The sequence below is a fragment of the Lissotriton helveticus genome, chromosome 4_1 (genome assembly GCF_964261635.1).
Source record: "Lissotriton helveticus chromosome 4_1, aLisHel1.1, whole genome shotgun sequence".
Lineage (NCBI taxonomy): Eukaryota > Metazoa > Chordata > Amphibia > Caudata > Salamandridae > Lissotriton > Lissotriton helveticus.
In genome coordinates, this window is record NC_136063.1 from 650,006,747 (window position 1) to 650,027,296 (window position 20,550).

Consider the following 20,550-nt stretch of genomic DNA (forward strand, 5'->3'; position numbering starts at 1 on the left):
GACTCATTTTTGGCATTAGTCCTATTTCCATCTCCAAACACCGTGTGGAACGCTGGTTAAGTATTGTGCAAGGTGGAGACCAGCAGCCTTTCTCTTTCAGAAGACCCCCAGACTGTTGTTTCTTCTCGCGGTTAGAACCGGTAAGTTTACTGGCCCTCTAGTAAACCCTCCTTTAAAACCATAGCCCGACATTAAAGCCTTCGAGTACTGAAGGCCTAATAATTACTATTATTCCCTTTTTTGGGGAGTCTGTTTTCAACAAAAGACTTTGAATCAAAGTGGTGACTGTTCGTGTTTTTCTCACTTTGTGAGTGTTTTATTTTGACCCTAGTAGTAACCATTGGCTATTAATCTTGCAATACAGCTTTAGTTTTATGGTGATCCATATATTTCATGCCCCCCACAGCATCACCTGAAAATTGCCGGTATCCGTTATAGATTTTGAAGACTCCACTGTCTACCTTATCCGAGGTGTGTAGCCATCAGATAACATTGAAGGTGTGCAGTAGTGTTTAGCCACTACATTTCACTGGTTTCCTTTATTGAATGGTATCCCCATTTGTGTTACAGAAGGCCTCCCCACAGGACAGACAGGTATTTTTATAGTACAGGGGTCTCTTTGCAGTTATGATAAGGTTTACTTCCACACTTGTTGTTTTCTCCAACCCACAGACTTTAGGTGAAGGATTCTATCCACTTTTTTTCACGTGTTCCTTTACTATCATTATTTTTTATTATCATTACGTTTTTGGATATGTGGAGTACATTGGTTCCTTCTATATGTTCTACACATGGCTGTTTTATAGCATTGTGAATTTCTGATCACAATACCATCATTTAACCACGGACTTTTATGTACTTACGTGCAACTTTCTGCTGTTGTTTCCTCTCTCTGCGTATTCACGCAATTATGTTAAGAGATATAAGTTCATTGTTTTCTTTGTAGATTGGCCCCTGAAGAAGGGACTCTCAGGTCCCGAAATGCATCGGGCCCACGTTTAAAAAAATTGTTTCGTAAACAATTGATTATCTGTCTATTTGTAAATGTTCTCAAGATACATGTATAAGGAATTCATGCTTTTGATTTCTATGTGAATGCAACAAAAAAATGATATCAATGTAAAAAAAAATTGGGGGGATTTCAACAATTACCTGTAAAGATTTACATTTACAAGTATATTTGCTATTCTTGTGATTCATTTTTGATATAGGGTTGTTAAATTGTATTCAATGACCTAGAGGGTCACTTTGTGACCATTTGTGGATAGTGCGCAGTGTTGCGAACGTCTTGGTAGCATTTTTCCACTTCTCTATAATGATTCATTTAAAATTATCTGATGGGTGGTTCGCTGTTTCAAAGTGCTCGACCAAGGGGGCTCCAGGACCCTCGCATCGTATGCGGCTAGAGTGTTGTAGGATCCTTGCTTTGGCCTTCTGTTGGGTCTGTCCTATGTATATTAAGTCACATGGACATAGGATCGCATAAACTACATTGCTGGTGTTGCCATTAGTGTGTTTTATTAAGGATATCCTATGATGTTTATATTGGAATTCCTTGGTTTGGATTGTTGCCGGGCACGCTTTACAGTGACCACATCTGTGATGACCTACGATGGGGGGAAGGTTCCACAGAGACATAACCGTGTTCTCCTCTGGGGGTGGTAGGAAGGATCTAACCGATGGCAGTACCCACAGATTTTATTGTCTCACTCTTCAAGATCGCCATGATGCAAAACTTTTTCATGTTCCAGAATCAATTTTTCCTGCAAACCAAAGGTGTGGCGATGGGTGCCACTTTTGCCCCAGATCTGGCCATCATCTTCATGTCAGCCTTTGAAGTTGAATTTATCTTTAATGATTGCAACCCTTATCAACAGAATGTCGGACTTTTGGTGCGTTATATAGATGATATCCTTCTGCTATGGAATGATGACCAGACCCAGCTATCTTCCTTCCATACCTGGCTTGACCAACAATCATCAGACATCAAATTTACCCTGCACTCAGACACCAAGCAAGTGGATTTTCTTGATCTTACCATCTACGAGAATGAAGGCTGTCTACAGACTATATTATACCGCAAACCGACGGAACGCAATTTACTTTTGCAATACAGTAGCCACAACCCAAGAGCCCTAAGGGACAATTTACATTTTGGGCATTTCTTACGGATTCGTAGGAATTGTTCCAATAAACAACACTACATGAACAATCAGAAGATCTCTCGGATTGTCTCATGCAAAGAGGGTACCCCAGAAGACTGGTCAAGAGGGCAAGAAAACCTGCTTGATTCAATCCCAGAGAGTGCCTACTCCAACCTAAACCAAGACTCGACAATTAGATTGAAAGAATTGTATGTGTTACCACGTTTTCCACTGAAAGCAACAGAATCAAGAAAATCATTAATAAACATTGGCAATTGATTACGGATGATTTGGGACAAGAAACGTTACCACTAAATGCCTTCAAGAAGGCAAAAAGTATTAGAGACCATGTGGTGAGATCCTTCCTACCACCTCCAGAGGAGAACACGGTTATGTCTCTGTGGAACCTTCCCCCATCGTAGGTCATCACAGATGTGGTCACTGTAAAGCGTGCCCGGCAACAATCCAAACCAAGGAACTCCAATATAAACATCATAGGATATCCTGAAAAACACACACTAATTGCAACACCAGCAATGTAATTTATGCGATCCTATGTCCATGTGACTTAATCTACATAGGGCAGACCCAACAGAAGGCCAAAGCAAGGATCCTACAACACTCTAGCCGCATACGATGCGAGGTTCCTGGAGCCCCCTTGGTCGAGCACTTTCAAACAGCGAACCACCCATCAGATAGTTTTAAATGGCTCATTCTAGAGAAGGTCACACTCGGGCCAAGAGGTGGCAACATTGGAAACATACTCAATATTCGCGAGTCCAAATGGATGCATCGATTGGACTTCATTCAACACGGTCTAAATGAGAATGAGAGCACATTTGCAAAAATAGCTACACTTAATTAATCTCAAATTTTCTATATTCTATCACCTATAGAACTTATTCCTAACATGATTATTTTATTATTACAATTTTTTAGCATTCATATCTGAACAACTCTACATGCTCAAGCTTAATAAGTTGATGTGGAATGTTTGAGATCGTTTTGAGATTACACATTCTGTGCACCCATACATGCATATTTTCTTTGGATAGCATTATGCATAGGTTTTATTCCTCCTTTTGTCATTAAAAGCTTACTACATCATCTCTGCCTTTACCGTCATGTTGGATTGGTACGCAGATCCTTTGAAGTATTTATAATATACACTGTATTAATCGCAAGTATTTGTGTGTGACACACTATGTTTTTTGATCCGATACATAGAATACTTTTGAGACTCGCTGTACAACTGTAGTCGATTTTGTGATGAGTTATTGTTCCTACATGTCTAATACCGTGTCCCACGTATCTTAGCAACATGGACCCACCACACTAGCTGGGTTCCACTGTGACAGTCTTTTTTCCATTGCCACTGGCCCACTTCCGGGTCATGTGACCTTGGCTAGATACGTTTGATTAAGCCTTCGGCCGGACGCTACTGTGGACCGCGTCTTTTTGGAATACTTCCCGATCATGCAGGTAACCTGATACGAATGCTATGTTACCATTCTTCGAAGCTCCACAGAGATCAGCTCCTCATGCTCTGTTGGCACCCGGGCTTTTATGTCTTTTCAGTTTCCCGATCGCTAATCCGGCGGGATTTACTTGATATTTCCTACAAGTCACCATTCCAGGTAAACCGAGCCACAGGAATCACTGACATAATATCGAAAGACACAATTTCGTCCTACAAAAATATCGACACAAAAATATCGAAAGCATTAATATTGACATCCTATACTTAACTAAAAACGTACAAAAATATCGGAAATTATATATCGACCTACATACACATCGATATCACTCATATCGACAACATACATATCGTAATACTTTAATATCGACTATGAAAAAATATACACACTAAGTAAAAAATATCGAGAGTTAAATTATCGACAACAAAAATATCGTTAAATTAGAAATATCGAACGTTTTTACTAATATATAATAGCACTTTTTAACATTAAAATATACGATTAATACAAATTTAAACATCCATTATAGCAAGCTATAAATATATTTACATTTCACAATTAAAATATATTAAATTCGATACAAATGTAACTAAGACTATTTAAAAAAATTATATAACATGATCTCACCAATATATTAATTAGCGTTTGCCTTATATGGAAAATAAATGAAAAAAAATATTCAAAAATACAAACTAACCAATAAAAACACTGCAAATATAAATTGACCAATAGCAAACTAATTACTAAGTTCAAACCACTATATAAACAATTAAAAACTAAACACAACCCACCAGGAAAAAATACGACAGAAGAAAATTCAGTTCATAAATTTGACTACACTTACAAGAACATCAAGATTCAACCTACAATTCAGAGGATTAAAAGTAAGTAACTTCAATAAAGTAAATGAAGCTAACTGCTAAAATGTTAAAAAATAAAAACATGAGCCAATAACTAATACATATCTATTTGTTTGTTCTCCTACCACTACAGAATACTCTACTAACACACAACAGACAACAGAATCAGAAAACCAAGATACAACTAACAAAGTAAGTATTTCCAACGATTTTTATAACAACATAAAATAAATCTAAGCTAAAACTTCTAGCATAAAATGCTACTGCAACCAAAACTCTTATATCAACACAATGAACACAAATAAATGCATTATTTTTACAGATAAAGAAAAGACAGAAAATACAGGCCACAACTAAACATTGGATACATTCGACTTCAACTACAAGAACATCAAATCACAAACTAAAAATCGGTAAATAAAAAGTAAGTAAATAACATGAACTCACTGAAACTAACTGCTAAATTGTAAAAAAATAACAAACATGATCCAATTACTGAAGCATATCTACTTTTTATTTTCTAGCACCACTACAGAATACTCTACTGACAAAGAACAGACATCAGGACAGAGAAAACAAAGATGCAACTAACAAACTAAGTATTTCAACAAACTTTTATAAAAACATAAAATAAATCTAAACTTAAACTTATAGGCAAAAACCGTAATTGCAACCTAAAACATATATCAGAACAATTAACACAAATAAATGCATTTTGTTTTTCAGGTAAACAAAACACAGAAAATACAGACCACAACTAAACAGTAAAGAACATCAAAATACAAGACTGAATTGGCAAAAAGGTAAACATGCACAATAGAAATGTTTCTAAATTTGATTTAATACACATACATCTATATTTCAAGGAACTATAACATATATTTCTTATAGATTAACAAACAACAAAATGACAGAAGGAGCTGAATTTGTTACCTGCCAAAAAGGAAAACTATTACTCTGCTACATGGGTTACACTTATACCCAAGAAAAACAATTTGGAAGGAAAGTAAATTGGAAATGTTGAAAATATTACTCCAACAAATGTTATGGAAGGGCAACAACTAGGGAAGCAACAATCCTTTATACCAGAGAACACAACCACCCACCAAACATAACCGAAATAAAAGTTAGAACAGCAATAGAAAACATTAAAGAAGCTAGTACAGGTTCCCAAAAACCAACAAGCGTAATCTTAAAAGAACAGATTCCTCAAATACCTAAAACAGCCACTACCCAAATGTCAAATATACTTTCCCTCAAAAGAACAATATCACGTACCAAAAGAACAACTACCACTACCACACCACCTCCTAGAACATATAGCAATATAAATTTAAATCCTGACCAAACTATAACTTTAAACAAGTGACCTTTTGTCATTTACGACAACGAAAACAATGAGAAAAGACTAATAATTTTTGGCACAGCCATTAACCTCATGAAAATCCAAGAAATGCCAATATTGGATCATGGATGGGACTTTTAACATCTGTCCCAAACCTTTATACCAATTATACACGATACATGGCCTATATCAAAACTGCAATATACCTCTACTTTATGCACTTCTACCAAACAAAACTAATTCAACATATATGAAATTATTAAACACTATCAAACAAAAAACTAATGACTATTCCCCAGAAAAAATAATTCTTGATTTTAAACAAGCAATGCTTTCAAGTACTTTAAAAATACACCCCATACCTGTATCCAAGGCTGCTATTATCACTTCAATTAGTGTCTATGGAGACATTTGCAAAAGACAACCCTAAGCATAGAATATGCAACCAATTCATCTTTTGCATATCAAATAAAAAAACCTAATAGCACTGGCTTATGTTCCAGAAACAGATGTGGCTGAACACTACAGCATTTTAATTGATACCACATTTTACAAACAAAATGAATCTAAATTACCTGCACTCTTAGACTACTTTGAAGACACATGGGTAGGTAGGCTCCATAGATCTGGCCACAGAAGGAATCCAAAATTCTTAATACCCTGGTGGAACGTTTACCGAAGCACCTTAAACGGGGAATCTAAAACAAACAACCCTGTTGAAGGCTGGCACAATGCCTTCCTCCAATCAACAGGCAGAACTAAACCAACTTTAGAAAAATGTATCAAATGCCTCCAAAAAGAACAAAGTTATCAAGAATTCAGAATGGAACAATCCATTACTGAACTAACTCCAAAAACATCTAAACAAACCAAACAAATGCACAAATATCTAGAGCAACAAGTAAAGCTGTACCCTAGCACTAAAGGCATAGAATACCTCAACATAATAGCCAAAACACTACTCTAAATTACTCTAACAAAGCATAACGTAAAAAAATACAAACAATACAATGTAAATCACAATAATATATTTTATCTCAAAAGTAATTAATGTGTGCAATATATATTATATATTTTTTTAATATATATAAACACATTAATAATTTTTTTAATAAATAATACATAACAATACCCAAAATAACATTACCCACCCACAATAAATAACATTTAAAACATTTACCAAACATGTCCGAAAGACTGTAGATTCCATTTCCACCAAAACAATCCATTAACCACATGCGTGCGGGCGGAATTCCGCCCGCACGCTGAGAATTTGTAAAGTGCACTTTACATGACGAGCTGGGCTTGTCATGAGCGTGCGAGGAGGCTACCTCATGACGAGCCCAGCTCGTCATGAGCGTGGAAGGGGTTAAGAAAAAATGTGCCCAAAAAAAATTAAAAAATCTAACTGTTCCAAAACTGAATAATCCATTTTCCGAAAGACGTTCGAACAACCATAAAAATCCCGAAAATTTTTAAGAAATAACGCTCCAGGAAAACCGAAAAATTTAAAGAAGTGTTCAAAATCCATTAGTTAATAAAACTAACACACTTCTTTAAACAGAAAGAAACGACTCCTTCCGACATCACGAACTCCTGCAACAAAAATACATAAAACATACATTCCCACCCACACAAAAAAACACTTAAACTCCTACTAACAGTAATACTAACATTAGATATCACTTAATAAACATTAAACATCGAAACACTAACTCTACAAACAAGCCTATACAATGCCAAAAAGTACGTACATACACCATACGTAAATACAACATCTGAAAACACCTAATACAACTAACTTCTAACCATACTAAATAGTACCAAAGTACTGTCAAAATTAATTTAAAGCACAATTAAAACACATAAAACAAACCTTACCTTCAGCGACGTGAAGTGCCTCCCAACCACGAGCTTGTCTTCATCCAAATGACACAAAACGACCTAAAGCGGTTACAAAATAAATGACTCAAAACTAAATAAATACATTAACATACCAAACATATTATTTAATGTTTTATAATATTCCTTTACAAAATTAAAAATGAATACTATGTTAAACAAAATTGTGTTTTTTTACTTGTATGAAAATACTTATAAAAATTTACTTATTTTGTAAAATTATAAAAATAAAGATTATAAAATACTGGAGGCACTAGATTCTCTGTACTAGGCTCCTCTTTCTGGAATAGTCTTCCTCTGTCGATTAGATCAATTACCATCTACTCCCAGTTCCGCAAGGCCCTAAAGACCCATCTGTTTTCTATTGCGTACTCCTGTTAAGCATCCCTGGCTATCCCCCCCCCTCCTCAGCCTTTACCTCTAGCGCCAGGAAGCCGTTTGGTCACAGTGCGCTTTATTAAGAACCTTTTTCATTTTCATTTTCATTTTCACATAATATTTATTATTATAATTCAGAAAATCTAGAAAAATTGTACAAAAATCTTTTTTTTAAAATTCAAAATGTATATAAATAAAGGTGTGTTCAAAATATTCTTCATTTACATATATTGTTTAAAAATGTATTATTATTAGCTTTTATATTATTAATTAAAAATATTATGTGTAACCAACAAGTATGACAATATAAAAAGTGTATATATTTTGTGAAAATATTGTACTTTTTTTATAATTTCAAACAATACTTACATGTACATAAAATATGTTTTGTAATAAAATAAACTAATACAATCAAAATGTAAAAATTAAAAATTACCCATACTATACCCACTCCAGTCTACATTATTTTAGGGTAAGTGCTGGACAGTAATTCAATATAATTTACTATTCCCACTCCAGTCTACATTAATTTTGGGTAGGTGCTGGACACTAATTAAATAGAATTTACTATTCCCACTCCAGAATACATTAATTTGGGGTAGTTGCTGGACACTAATTAAATATAATTTACTATTCCCACTCCAGTCTACATTAAATTGGGGTAGGTGCTGGACAGTAATTAGATATAATGTTCTATTCCCACTCCAGTCTACATTAATATGGGGTAGGTGCTGGACACTAATTAAATATAATTTACTATTCCCACTCCAGTCTACATTCATTTGGGGTAGATGCTGGACACTAATTAAATATAATTTACTATTCTCACTCCAGTCTACATTAATTTGGGGTAGGTGCTGGATACTAATTAAATATAATTTACTATTCCCACCCCAGTCTACATTATTTGGGGTAGGTGCTGGACACTAATTAAATATAATTTACTATTCCCACTCCAGTCTACCTTAATTTGGGGTAGGTGCTGGATACTAATTAAATATAATTTACTATTTCCACTTCAGTCTACATTAATTTGGGGTAGGTGCTGGCTACTAATTAAATATAATTTACTATTCCCACTCCAGTCTACATTAATTTGGGGTAGGTGCTGGATACTAACTAAATATAATTTACTATTCTCACTCCAGTCTACATTAATTTGGGGTAGGTGCTGGACAGTAAATAAATATAATATACTATTCCCACTCCAGTCTACAATAATTTGGGGTAGGTGCTGGACACTAATTAAATATAATTTACTTTTCCCACTCCACTCTACATTAATTTGGGGTAAGTGCTGACACTAATTAAATATAATTTACTATTCCCACTCCAGTCTAGATTAAATTGGGGTAGGTGCTGGACACTAATTAAATATAATTTACTATTCTCACTCCAATCTACATTAATTTGAGGTAAGTGCTGAACACTAATTAAATAGAATGTACTATTCCCACTCCAGTCTACATTAATTTGGGGTAGGTGCTGGACACTAAATATAATGTACTATTCCCACTCATGTCTACATTAATTTGGGGTAGGTGATGGACACTAATTATTTATAATTTACTATTCCCACTCCAGTCTACATTAATTTGTGATAGGTGCTGGACAATAATTAAATATAATTTACTATTCCCACACCAGTCTACATTAATTTGGGGTAGGTGCTGGACTCTAATTAAATATAATTTACTAATCCCACTCCAATCTACATTAATTTGGGGTAGGTGCTGGTCAGTAATTGAATATAATTTACTATTCCCACTCCAGTCTACATCAATTTGGGGTAGGTGCTGGACACTAATTAATTATAATTACCTATTCCCACTCCAGTCTACATTAATTTGGGGTAGGTGCTGGACAATAATTAAATATAATTTATTATTCCCACACCAGTGTACATTAATTTGTGGTAGGTGCTGGACACTAATAAAATATAATTTACTATCCCCACTCCAATTTACATAATTTGAAGTAGGTGCTGGTCAGTAATTGAATATAATTTAATATTCCCACTCCAGTCTACATTAATTTGGGGTACGTGCTGGACACTAATTAAATATAACTGATCTGTCGGCGGGATCTGTGAAGCTCTTTCAAGAATCATTAATGGTGAGGGCACGCCCCCGATGTTTTGTGTTAGTCTTGAGTTTCTTTATTACCAGTCCCTTGTTGATTAACTATGCCCCGTTCTGTCTATTTTATCCTACAGAGAAGTACTCATCTTAGACCTTCTGACGTCGAGTCCATTCTTTACCCTGAGTTATTTTGTAAGTTTGTTATCCAACATAACAACAACCTTATCTTTCCTTGCATTCGCTCTGGATGCGTTTTAATTTATTTTCTCTTGCTCCCTTGGCAGGACGCCATGATATTCCTCGCCCATGTATAAGATACCTGTTACCATGTTTCAAGTACCACACTTTTCATGGTAAACCCCTCCTTTCAACTATTGTCGCTGCTTTTAGATATTAATGGATCTTTTTGACCATTGTCTGATTAGGTAATACGCCCCTACCCCCGTCCTGATGAAGACCCCTTAGCAAGGCTTCATCCATTGCCTGCAATTATCTGTGGGTCGAAACGTCGTCATCCTCATTATATTCAGCTTCCTCCCATATAATTCATTGTTTATATTTTTCTGTGGAAGCATGATGTACATGTAATAATATTTGAACTATTCGTCTATATTGTTTTGATTTAGCCACTGTATTGTATACTAAGGTCGCCTGACCATTGCTTTGTCACTCTGTTAATTACCCTACACTTTTCCCTACACTACCACCTCTCCCATCCCTTCCCTTCCAGGGCACAAAATACATTGTTTTTCCTATTACTTAGATTATGTGACTAAATGTACTTATACATTGTGCTTAAAAACAATGTTGATACTGTGTATAGGATCTATGTCTCTTATTAAGTCTGTATATTTAATTTAAATCCTTTTGTTCTGGGACCACTTGTTTCTTGCACTATATATTCACCCAGGTCCCAGTGACTATAATTGGGTTTAACCCGTGTTTATAACATATAATAGTAAAGGAGCTTGATCAGACTGAAAGCATTGACCGTCAGATCCAGAGTCTTAGTAGCCTGATTTCACACAACCGGCGAGCTCCACTCTCCAATGGTGAAGTGTGGACAACAGTCGACGATGGTGACAGAGATGGCGAACATTCCTGGTCCTTAGTAGCCAGTTTTTGTGGAGGCGCTCGTAAGCCACTTTCCGAAGGTAAGGTATGAAAAGCAGTTACCACTGGTGAAGGAGGCTGAGGCACTTGAACGCCACTGTTCGAAGGTAAGGTGTAAAGTGGAGGAGACTGAGATCGACCAATAGGACTTACAGGATCTGCAGAACAATCTAAGCAATAAATCTGTAAAGTTGCCTCAAGATCTTATCTTATCTTATCTTAGGTGAGATTTGTAAAGCGCACTGACGCCGAGGCTTCCTGGCGCTGATAGACAGAATGAGTGAGGAGGGAGCATGAGTAGCAGAAATCTAGCAAAGGGGAGGGAAAAGGTGAGTTTTTAGCAATTTTCTGAAGTTCAGAAGGGAAAAGGAAGATTTGACTGAAAGAGGAAGAAGATTCCACAGCACGGGAGCTAGGTAGGAAAACCGGCGATCGCCGAATTTCTTGGTTTTGCTTTTGGGAGTGACTAACAGATGACGGTGGGCAGATCGGAGGTTACGTGAAGGACAGTGAGGACGGATGAGAGATTTCAGGAACACGGGGCCAGAACAACGAAGGGTTTTGAAAGTGAGGCATGCCACCTTGAAGGCTGCCCTTTGGTCTATTGGGAGCCAATGAAGGCTGTGAAGCAAAGGCTTGGCCGATTGCCATCTGGGGGTTCCATGAATCAAGCGGGCCGCTTGATTCTGGACGACTTGGAGGCGATATAACAAGAAATGTGGGAGTCCGTGGTAGATGGAATTAGAAAAGTCCAGACGGGAGAGCACAAGTGAGATAACAGCTTGAGTGAGTGCCGCAGGGGGAAGAAGATGGCGGACTTTACGGATCCTCCGTAGTTGGTACATGCAGGAAGAGACTACTACTCCAACGTGGGCTCTGAGGGAAAGTTCGGCGTCGATGATTACGCCCAGACTCTTTACTGCTTTTGCCGGGACTGGGGGTGAGCCGAACTCCGGAGGCCAGAACTGCGGGCCCCAGTGGGCGTGACTGAGTCCAGGGAGGAGGAGCTCAGTTTTACCGGGGTTCAGCTTCAGTTGGTTCTGGTTCATCCAGAGTTGGATGTGAATCATGGCTGCGTGGAACGTATTGATGGCGTGTGGTGAGTTGAGTGAAAAGATGAGTTGTAAATCATCGGCATAGTTGTAGACGATGATGTCCCATTTCAGAAGAGATTGGATCAGTGGCCGGAGGTATAAATTAAATAGAAGCGGTGAAAGGGAGGAGCCTTGGGGGACTCCGCAGGACGTGGTTTTTTTTTTGGCAATATAGGGACCCAGGCGAACCGCCTGTGTCCTTCCAGTAAGGAAGGACTTGACCCACTCAAGAGCAATACCCTGGATGCCTGCCTGCTCGACACGGTGGAGGAGGATGTTATGGTCCACCGTGTCGAACGCGGCCGACAAGTCCAGGAGAACGAGGGCTTGGGGGGACCCTGCGTCCGCGTTGCTCCTGAGTGTGTCCAGAACTGCCAGGATGACGGCCTCTGTAGAGTGGGCAGGTCTGAAGCCGACCTGATTTGGCTCAAGGTGACAGGAAGATTCAATAAAGTTTGACAGGCACCGGGTGACATGGGCCTCCATTAATTTAGAGAAGTACGGAAATGGGGCGATAATTTGACGGCTCCGCGGGGTCGGCGCCGGGTTTTTTGAGGAGGGGCTCTAGGATGACCTCCTTAAAAGAAGTGGGGAGAATCCCACTGCTAAGTGATCTGTTAAGTAAATGTAGGATACAATCTGGCAGGTTGAGGCATATACTCCGCAGGACAGAAGGAGGACAGCAGTCGTTCGGGGAGCAAGATTTCATGCGGGTGGCGAGTTCCGCTAGGGAAATAGGGTCTAAAGCAGGGAAGGTGGTGAAAGTCGAGGAGTTGTGAGGGGAAAAGTCCGGTGAATGTGGCTGGGGGAGGGGAGGGATAGATTTTTTAATTTTTATAATTTTGTCCAAGAAGAAAGAGTTGAGGGTGTCGCAAGCCTCCTGAGTGGGGGTCTGGACTGGGTGGGTTCTGTCATCTGTAGTTAACTCGTCGTAGACTCTGAACACCTCCTTTGATTTGTCGATCGCCGACAAGATCCTGTTGGAGAAGTGTTCCATTTTAGCTAGACTGATGGCTGTTTTATAGTCTTTACGTGCAACAGATAGGACTGTCTGGCTAGTTCGGAATAATCGCGTCTCCAAGTGCGTTCTGACTTGCGCGTTTTTAATTTCTGAGCCTTGAGGCCGTCAGAGAACCACCTATGGGAGTTCCGATGCCTGGTACGGGGGAATTTGACTAGGGGAGCGAACAGGTCACTGGCCGATTCTAACCATGAACCAATGTCGCGTTCTAGTCCGTCGATATCATTAGAGGGGTAAAAGGCTGGGCGGGTGTCGGCCAGGGCAGTGAGGAAACTCTGAGAGTCATATGTACTCCATTTCCGTGAGAGGCCACCGGCCATCAGAGGGGCAGAAATCTGACCGGCAATGGTGATGGTGGTGTCAACTAGGTAGTGGTCGGACCAGACACAAGGGAGAATGTCTGCTGAAGGCAAGGCTAGATTGCAAGTCCAGATCTGGTCCAGGATGTGTCCCTTAATGTGGGTGGGTTGGGTGACCTGTTGAGTAAGATTCAGACTATTAAGAGTCTCAAAGAGCTCTGTGGCATGGGGGCCGGCATTAGTGTCGTTAAACCAGTAGTTTAGGTCGCCAAAAATGGCGAAGCTGGAGTGCAGCGTTAACAGATTGGACAGTTGTTCGCTCATAACGGTGGGGAAGGATGGCATGGAGTGGGGAGGCCGGTACAGGAGGAGGAAGGTAAGGGAACTGGTGTCAGTTTGCACACTGATGAGTAAGTTCTCCACCTCAGGGAGGGGAAGAGAATAGGAGAAGATGGAGTTCAAGCGTTTGGATATGATGGCTGCCACCCCCCCCCCCCCAGGCCGGTCATCGGGGCGATTGGCATGGAGGATGTAATAATCAGGGGGGAGTGAAGCCAGGATATCGGGGAGGGACTCTGACGTTAGCCAAGTTTCCGTAAGCAGGAGCATGTCAGGATTGGTGTTAGATAACAGGATGAAAATGTCCTCCGAGTGTAAGATCAAATCTTACTTTTCTTGATCACTTTTTTACAAATCGTACAATGTTTCCTCCTGACACATTTCTTCATACCCTTTATAGTCGAGCTAGAATCAGTTGTCATACAGAGGGTCTGTTTTTTTACCTGGCTAAAAATAGGGAAGGAAGTTCGAGGGGTACTTAGAGAGGGACCACTGGACATCCCATAAGCATCATGAGGTAACTTAAATAACTCCTTTAAAAATGAGAGTCTGTCTCACTTTGAAGAGTATTTACTTGAGGCTTGTGAGCATTATTGTGGAACTTAGATAGAGGGCAGCTTACCTGCATGCCAAATTCTTTAATGTCCCTTGAATGAGCTTCAGAACCTTTCCCACCAGACAAACCTTCTACTTTAGTGGGTTGGTATTTAAGAATTAAAGATGGAATATCAAGTATATTGTCAGGGGGTCAAGACCTACCCTTTACGAAGCCCCGTAACGGACTCTCAATCTCATCAACACGACTGGTCCGGGCCCTTTAAGGACAGCCTGAACTTCACGGAAGTTGACTCTGCCCTTATGACGTCGGAGTCTGTGAGCCTATCAGAATCGGCCCCAGGGAGAAGAAAGGCGGACACGGAAGACGCGGAGGTGTGCGTGGCCCGACGCGAGTCGGACTGGAAGAGCGGAAGCCGACGGGTGACCAACTTCACTGAAGCCACGGACCTGGAGGACGCCGGAGTAAGAATCGAACGTGGAGTCGCGGACCTCGAGGACCCCAGACGTGGGAGAGCTGACCGTGGAGCCACGACCCAAGAAGAAGCCGGAGTCGGGAGAAGCGGTATCCGAGCCCTGAATCGAGAGAACGTCCCGGAGGTACCATCACAGGAGAAGCCAGGAGGCCACCGTTCCCACGCATCGCCCAGCCACGCACAGGAAGACCCGTGGCTAACCCAGGTACGGGAACGTTTACGAAATCTGCTAAGTTTTAAAAAAAAGGGGGAACCGTGTAACAGAGTAAGGAGGGAGGGACTTTACTGGAGCACCATGTTCTACTAAGCACTGTGCACCGCACCTTTCGGGTTTGAGTTTGATCCTAAGCAAACTGGTGATGGTTGTTGCCTTCCTCACGAGTGTTACCCTCACCCCCTTTCCCATAGCCAGAGCAGTTATTGAGCTGTGAACTAACAGCCACGTCTCCTTTCCTTTTGCTTTGTATGCGGGCGAGACGGTGAGGAGAAAAGGGATCCGAAAACCAAGGAAAAGAGACCGAAGACCAGCAGTAGGACGTTGGCCCTCCTTTCCTCAGTTGAAGTCATAATTGTCTTTGACCACCTTGAAACTGTCTAATAAATACCGTTACACCACACTTCAGTGTTGGCTCCTTCCCTCCTTGTTAACCCCTAAGGTTACAAGTGGCGAGCCAGATAGGAGCATCCGTCTGATAAGATGGAGGCCTTGATAAACCAGATGAGCGAAGGACAGTCCAAACTGGAGTGGGCTATTGGACAGTCTACAGAGCAGGCCGATAATGACAGGGCAGCATTCACCGCTGCCATACAACAACAAGCGGACCATCTGACCAAATTAGCTGAGGGACAAACCCAACTCCTTGCTACCTTAGGGCAACATTGTGCTGCAGCACCTCCCGGAGCCATGGTACCCTTACAAAAGTATGTGGCTGGAGATGACACTATTTCATTCTTTTTGAACTTCGAAAGGGCTGCAAGAGCTAGTGCCTGGCCAGGTGAGAGATGGCCTTTCTATTTAGCACCCCTTCTAACTGGGGAAGCCCAGGCAGCTTATCAACTGGCCAATAAAGACGGAACCGCAGCCTATGGGCATGTGAAACAAATAGTCCTAGACAGACTGGGGATTGATGACGAAAGTCATAGGATACGATTCCGACAAGAAAGAGGACAACCAAATGATGACCCAAAAACGCTCTTTTACAAGTTAAAAGATGCAGCTGACCGTTGGCTGAAGCCACAAGATGGCAATATGGAAGAAGTGATGAACAAAATATACCTTGAACAATTTCTTGAAGCCTTACCTTATGGATCTCAAAGGTGGCTTAGACAGCATGCAGGGCTAACGTTAGAACATGCCATAGAAATGGCCAATTCGTATGCCCGAGCTCAAAGCCGTCCTACCTTTCGCGAAACAGAGAAACCCAACAACAGCAAAATCCCAGGAAGAAACGATAAGAAACATTACAAGAGTCCGACAGAACCCCCCTTTAAACCCCGGCCACTAAAACTTGAACCTCCGGTTATGACTGGTCCACCGTGCTACGAGTGTGGGGAGTAGGGACATATTGCGAGACACTGCCGTAAAAAGAAAGAGAAAGAAGAAGAGCCTATGGAAGTGAGATATGTGCCCCCGCGCCATCCTGTATGCACAAGAAACAGGCCCAGCCTTTTATGTAAGTGTCCTACTTGATAACCAGAAAACCCGAGCGTTATTAGATTCGGGGTGCCGCCATTCCGTAGTTAGGGAAAGTTCCCTGTCTGACTCTTCTGTCTTGTTGGAACACACTGTTAGGATAAAATGTGTGCACGGAGACATACGTATTTATCCTCTAGCCAGAGTAACTATCGTAACAGAAATGGGTACACAAGTACAATGTGAGGTAGGAGTGCTCCCGGAGTTACCTGAACCCCTTATCACTGGGACCGATAATACGTGTTTCCCCACTCTTATGTCAGAGGCCTTACAAAAGAGTAGAATGCTAGAGACCAGTAACCATGGTTTACTAATAGAAGAACCATGGGCCAACGACTCTAACTTTTGGGCTGCCCAGTTAAATGATGCCTCTTTAGCACCAGCCTGGCAGAACGCCCAGGAAAATAAAGATCGGGGTCAACTAGTGTATCCTTGTTTTGTGGAAAAAAAGTGACTCCTGTTTAGATTAGGCAATGACAGAGCAACTCCCAGTTGATTGTACCGACAGCATTTCGTGATCAAGTCATGTTTTATGCTCATGCCCATCTTCTGGCAGGACATTCTGATGTTGAAAAAACCACTAATTCCATCATACAACACTTTTTTTGACCTGGGGTGTATGCACAAGTAAAGAAGTATTGCCAGGAGTGCCAAATTTATCAAAAACGCAATCCCTACGTCCCGCTAAATGTTCCACTCGCCCCCCTTGCTATCATAGGAAAACCTTATGAAAGGATTGGCGTAGACATAATAGGACCCCTCCCCAAATCACATCGAGGCTACCAATACGTAATGGTTGTCGTGGATTACGCTACCCGTTATCCTGAGGCGTTACCTCTAAGGGCTTCCACGACCAACGCCATTTCCCAAAGATTAGTCGAACTTTTTTCTAGAATGGGATTCCCCAAAGAACTGATAACCGACCAGGGAACCCCGTTTGTTTCTCATCTTATGAAACAGGTCTGTGCCCTCTTAAATGTCAAACACCTACGCACCTCGGTTTACCATCTGCAAACCGACGGTTTAGTCGAACGATATAATGGCCCAATAAAGACCACTTAAAAAAAATTATTGACAGGAGACGGAAAACAGTGGGATCAGTTACTTCCATTGGCACTATTCGTCTTGAGAAGCCAATATCAGAGTAGTTTAGGAGCCTCACCCTTCGAACTCCTTTTTGGAAGGAAACCCCGCACTCTGTTAGAGATCACTAGAGATAGTTGGGAAAAGGAAGGGGCACAGGACGCCCAAGAACTAATGGATTACTCCCAACAGCTAAAGACCCGTTTACATAAACTAAGAACTCTGTCCTATGAAACCCTTGAGAAAGCCCAGGTGAAACAGAAAACTTTTTACAACAAAGGAAAAAAATGGAGAGAATTGGCCATTGGTGATTGGGCACTTGTTCTCCTTCCCACTTCTACACACAAACTCCGCAAGGAGTGGCAGGGACCATTCCCAGTAATAAGGAAAATAGGCAGAACTACAAATGCTTTAAAGATATCACCCTCCCGAACCCAAATATATCACATTAACATTCTGAAGAAGTGGCTGGGTCCCCCTCCCCGGACACCTGTATTCGTGTCCCTAGCCACGACAACCCCACATACCATAGATCAAACGGTATGGAATCCTGACCTTCCTGAAACAAGGAAGAAGGATGTTGTGAACCTACTTCTAAAACATCAGTCCATATTTTCTGATCAACCGGGCAGGACGACATTAACTATGCACCATATTCCCACCCCTGAAGGCGTCACTATAAAGCAAAAACCCTATCGGGTTCCAGAGGCCCGAAGGTTGTTATTAAAAGCAGAGATAAAAAAAATGCTGGAAGCCGGCATTATAGTACCTTCTAAGAGTAACTGGTAGTCCCCGGTGGTCCTGGTGCCAAAACCAGACGGAAATACAAGGTTTTGCATTGATTTCCGAGCAGTCAACAAGGTGTCAAAACAAGACGGGTACCCATTACCGAGAGTGGACGAGTTGATTGAGCGCCTTGGTGAGGCTCAATACATAACAACTATTGATCTCACCAAGGGCTATTGGCAGGTGCCACTTTCCCCCCAAGATCAGGAAAAAAACAGCCTTTTCAACACCTGAAGGACTGTTTCACTTCACGGTGCTGCCATTCGGCTTACATGGGGCTCCCACGACATTTCAACGTCTCATGGACACTCTCCTGGCCCCCTATACCCAGTTCGCGGCCGCTTATTTGGACGACATCGTCGTTCACAGCCCTAACTGGGAGACCCATTTACATCACCCAGAGCTGATGTTAACGGCACTGGAAAAAGCGGGGTTACACATTAACTCAAAAAAAATCACGAATAGCATTTACACAATTCAAATACCTAGGTTACATCCTGGGTAACGGTCACCTATACCCACAACAAGAAAAAGTGAAAGCCATTCACAAACCTGTCCTACAACTAGAAGGGATCTCCGAGCATTCCTCGGCCTTGTCGGCTACTACCGCCGTTTCATACCACACTTTGCATCGGTCTCTGCCCCGTTAACAGACCTACTAAAGAAAACAGCTACTTCCACACACTTTAAAAACCCTTCCCCTCACGCAAGTGCAGCCTTCCACATCCTTAAAGATATCCTCTCCTCGGCCCCAGTATTAATGACCCCTGACTTCGACAAACCATTTTATTTACAAACAGATGCTTCAGGCGTAGGTTTAGGGGCAATGTTGTCCCAACTAGACAAGGAAGGCAGGGAAAGGCCCATATTGTACCTGAGTAGGAAATTGTTCCCTCGAGAGGCGGCATACCCAACAATAGAAAAAGAATGCCTTGCGGTTAAATGGAGCATTGAGAAACTCCGTTATTACCTAGAAGGCCGACATTTCACACTGTTTACTGATCATGCCCCTTTGACTTGGCTGCAACAAAACAAAGGCTGGAACGATCGCATTCTGCGTTGGTTCCTTTCATTCCAGCCATTCGACTTTGAAGTTCGCCATAGGAAGTAATCCAACCAAACGAACACTGACTTCTTATCACATTATCCTCTTTCCCCCGAACGGGAAAAGCTAGGGGGAGGATGTGTCAGGGGGTCAAGACCTACCCTTTACGAAGCCCGGTAACGGACTCTCAATCTCATCAACAGGACTGGTCCGTGCCCTTTAAGGACAGCCTGGACTTCACGGAGGTTGACTCCGCCCTTATGACGTCGGAGTCTGTGAGCCTATCAGAATTGGCCCCAGGGGGGAAAAAGGCGGACACGGAAGACGCGGAGGTGTGCGTGGCCCGACGCGAGTCGGACTGGAAGAGCGGAAGCCGACGGGTGACCAACTTCACTGAAGCCACGGACCTGGAGGACGCCGGAGGAAGAATCGAAAGTGGAGTAGCGGACCTCGAGGACCCCAGACGTGGGAGAGCTGACCGTGGAGCCACGACCCAAGAAGAAGCCGGAGTCGGAAGAAGCGGTATCCGAGCCCTGAATCGAGTGAACGTCCTGGACGTACCATCCCAGGAGAAGCCAGGAGGCCACCGTTCCCACGCATCACCCAGCCACGCGCAGGAAGACGTGTGGCTAACCCAGGTAGGGGGAACCGGGTAACAGAGTAAGGAGGGAGGGACTTTACTGGGGCACCATGTTCTACTAAGCACTGAGCCCCGCACCTTTCGGGTTTGAGTTCGGTCCGAAGCAAACTGGTGATGGTCGTTGCCTTCCTCACGAGTGTTACCCTCACCCCCTTTCCCATAGCCATAGCAGTTATTGAGCTGTGAACTAACAGCCACGTCTCCTTTCCTTTTGCTTT